This window comes from Babylonia areolata, chromosome 1 (genome assembly GCF_041734735.1).
Source record: "Babylonia areolata isolate BAREFJ2019XMU chromosome 1, ASM4173473v1, whole genome shotgun sequence".
Lineage (NCBI taxonomy): Eukaryota > Metazoa > Mollusca > Gastropoda > Neogastropoda > Buccinidae > Babylonia > Babylonia areolata.
The window spans coordinates 98,231,668-98,236,186 of record NC_134876.1 but is presented as its reverse complement, the minus strand read 5'-3'; positions in this window follow the sequence as shown (position 1 = coordinate 98,236,186).

The window sequence follows — 4,519 nt, the reverse complement described above, 5'->3', positions numbered from 1 at the left end:
TGTGTGTGATATATTCCATGCCAAATGAGATGTCATATTTTATATAATACTCAGAAAGCGCTCTCTGATATAATCCAGCAGTGAAACACGTTCTGACTAATTACGATACTGTACTTGATGCGATGTCTAATGATAAACCCGATTGAGACAACTGAGAATAGTTCTGTCACAGACACACACACACACACACACACACACACACACACACACACACACACACACACTTTTAGTAATCTACACGGGATATGTATTTCACCTCGAACAAATATTTATGCAGTATGTTTGTGTATATTTTCGTCGACAAACTACGCAGAGTTCAATTGTTTTTATTGATTGAATGAACCTTTGACCTTTCTTCCTGTTTTTATTTCATTCTGCGTGACTTTGTGCCTACCTGTCAGTTTAACTGTATGTGTGTGTGTGCGCGCGTGCGTGCGTCTTATACCGAATCGGTACCTTTTGAATTTTAATCGACATTTAAAATTGATTCTGATTGTAATAATAATAATAATAATAATAATAATAATGGATACTTATATAGCACACTATCCAGAAATCTGCTCTAGGTGCTTTACAAAAACGCTTTTGATAACATAAAACATTATATCTATGTTACATACACACACCTAAATGTGACCACACACACACACACACACACACACAAGCACGCACGCACGCACGCACGCACGCACGCACACGCTGCATACATACATTTTAACATACATGTGTATCTAACAGCTACCCTAACACATACGCACACATAGGCAGGCACAAACTTACATAAACACACGCACACACAATACACATTCATATACATGCATGTAGTTGTGGACCTGCCACAATTGAAATTGTGTCATGTTTTGTTAGATGTGTAACATGCTACTGCTATTCCATGGAATCAGCACAAAAAAAAAGAAAAGAAAAAAAAAAGTCACATCCCTCCGACGTTTTATTTCATTCACTTGCAGTTAACAACTCTACCAATATAATACACGACACATATACAGGCACAATGAAATACATCTGTTTCAGGTCAAAGTCCAACTTAGAGCCGAACAATTCACATGCATTAATGACCAACAACGCGTGTACTGTCCAATCGAGTCTTTCTCGGCCACCGTGGCTTCCGTTGTCTGAATCCGTATCGACCTTCAACATGTGTACTTCTACTGTACACACACTACCTAATGTTTGTTCCACATTGCAAGGAGTGGAGTGATGGCCTGGAGGTAACGCGTCCGCATTAGAAGCGAGAGAATCTGAGCGCACTGGTTCGAATCGCGGAACAGTCGCCAATACTTTCTCCACCTCTACTAGACTTTGAGTGGTGGTCTGAACGCTACTCATTCGGATGAGACGTGCAGTATGCACTAAGCGCACATGAAAGAACCCATGGCAACAAAATAGTTGTCACTAGCAAAATTCTGTAGAGAAATCCACTTTGATAGGAAAAAAACAAAACAAACCTGCACGCAGGAAAAAATATATACAACAAAACAACAAACCTGCACGCAGGAAAAATATATACAACAAAACAACAGACCTGCACGCAGGAAAAATATATACAACAAAACAAGAAACCTGCACGCAGGAAAAATATATACGCACATACACACAAAAAAGCGTGGCGCTCTCAGTGTAGCGACGCGCTCTCCCTGGGGAGAGCAGCTCGAATTTCACACACAGAAGTCTGTTGACAAAAAAGAGAAATACAAATACAATGTCGGTGTGATGCCTCGGTCAGGAAATAATGCAAAATATATTTCTGGGGAATAAACAAAGACTTGAGTGATGGCCTAGAGGTAACGCGTCCGCCTAGGTAGCGAGAGAATCTGCCGGAGCGCCAATATTTTCTCCCCCTCCACTAGACCTTAAGTGGTGGTCTGGACGCTAGTCATTTGGATGAGACCGATGATAAACCGAGGTCCCGTGTGCAGCATGCACTTAGCGCACGTAAAAGAACCCACGGCAACAAAAGGGTTGTTCCTGGCGAAATTCTGTAGACAAATCCACTCGATAGGAAAAACAAATAAAACTGCACGCAGGAAAAAATACAAAAACAAAAAAAAAAAAGGGTGGCGCTGTAGTGTAGCGACGCGCTCTCCCTGGGGAGAGCAGCCCGAATTTCACACAGAGAAATCTGTTGTGATACAAAGAAATGCAGACACAAAATTAATACGAATAAACATACTGATAAAATCATTTTGGGGCTGACCCAAGAAGGCCTCCCCAAAACAAGTGAAATGAAAAACACCTAAGGATTCAGCTTTACCATCCACCCTTCCCTCGTTATCACAGTGGAGGGGCACATACACCTGAAAGATTTGTTTTGTATTTGTATTTGTATTCCTTTTTATCACAACAGATTTCTGTGTGAAATTCGGGCTGCTCTCCCCAGGGAGAGCGCGTCGCTACACTACAGCGCCACCCTTTTTTTTGTTTTTTGTTGTTGTTTTTTGTATTTTTTCCTGCGTGCAGTTTTATTTGTTTTTCCTGTCGAAGTGGATTTTTCTACAGAATTTTGCCAGGAACAACCCTTTTGTTGCCATGGGTTCTTTTACGTGCGCTAAGTGCATGCTGCACACGGGACCTCGTCTCATCCGAATGACTAAATGACTAATAGATAGTTAATACCAAAACATATCGATGGATCATTCTAGGGACGATCCATAATAACGACAATACTCCAAACCACAAGGCTCCATCCTTCCATCCCCACCCCCACACCCCTCTCCTGCAGGAACTTGAATCGATTGAAAATAAGAATATTGTACACCAACACATGTTGTAATAAAGATATAAAATGTTAAACGAAGAAACAAAACAGCAGACTGGATCTGCATGCACACCGTGACAAACTACACACACACACACACACACACACACACACACGCATGCACACGCACACGCGCGCGCGTACAGAGATAGTTGATTACACATCAATGCCAACAGGGGGTTGGTATCCGCATGATCACTTTCCTGATCTGCGGGACGTGGAGCCGAAAAACCGTCCGAACCAAACAGATCCGGTGTAGAGTGGAAAGGTTGATGGAGTTAATCTCCTGATAGCGGTGTAGGCCAAGACACTCCCTCCCCTAGGTGAACATTTCATGCCGGTAACAAAATGGCCAGGTTCGACCCCCTCCCCTCCCCTCCCCTCCTCCTCCCCGCCTCTACCCTCTCCCCTTCCACCCCGAGTTTAAAACCGTTTGTGCCATTTTTGTCCAGCTGGATAATTATTTGAACTTGCGTAACAACTTTCAAGGCACAGCCATAGGCTTGTTATAACGTGCATAGCTAATGCACATTCACCATCAGAATAGTTAACTCTGTCGATAGACACACACGCACTGCAAACAGCTCGCGGTTACTAAACCAAGAAAAACAACAACAAAAATCTATTCAAATGGATTTTTTTCTCTTTACGTATGATATACTCTTCCCGTTTCAAGTAAACCATAGTGACCAGCCGATGGGGTATCTAAGCTTTCGCGATGCCGCTTAGATTGGGCCTGAAGAAGATAATGATAGAATATTTTATTTATACTGCGCTTTTCCCTTACACCCAGAAAGTTCAAAGCACAATGCAATGAAACATTCGATGAACCCGGTGCAGAAAGACATGTTTAAAGGATATTGGTCAACGATATATGAAATCAACAAAGTCGCTGGGAAAAAGAAGTATACATAAGAATTCACAGGTGATAACGTCATCAGCCCCGATAAGTATATATCAACAACCAGGTAACAGATAGGAAGTTCATCACATATAACCCACACATGATCTAAGTTAAAAGTTGTGATATAAGCTGAACAGGTAAAACAACAAGGTCAAACAAGATACATTTTTGAATATACATAAAATATAATCAAACAAGATGCTGAGTATAAATTAACAACTAAACAAATAGTAAGAAGTACATAGCATAAATATTCATATATCTTTATATGTAATGGATGAAAATAAATGATGTAGTGAAGACTCATTCAGGAAATCAGGGAGCAAAAGTTATTGTAAGAAAATGAATTTTACGGGCACAACATATAATTTTAATATCTGCTCATAAGCTGTCCTGATTGGTTGCTGATTTTGAGACATCAAATGAATTTGATATGATTTGCGTTTATTTTTTAGGCTGAACGGAAACAATAGAAATGGCATATGAAGAAACAGAGAGACAGGTGGGTGGTGTGAGGTGGGGCTGGGGAGGGAGGAGACAGACAGACGTGACAGGGACCAGAAGGACAGACAAAGATTTCAGCCACATGCCGACACATTCCCCAGCCGACACATCCAGCGGGCAGCCAGAAAGCCAGTCAATACCTGACACAACAGGGGAATCGACTTGGTCACACGGTGATCATAATGAACTATTCACACAGCACAAACACGGCAATTACTGAATGAAGAGGGCGTTAATTGACTCTTAACTCTTTCCATACGAACGGCGAAAGAGACGACGTTAACAGTGTTTCACCCCAATTACCATCATCAAAATATTGCAAGCAGATGGCTCTT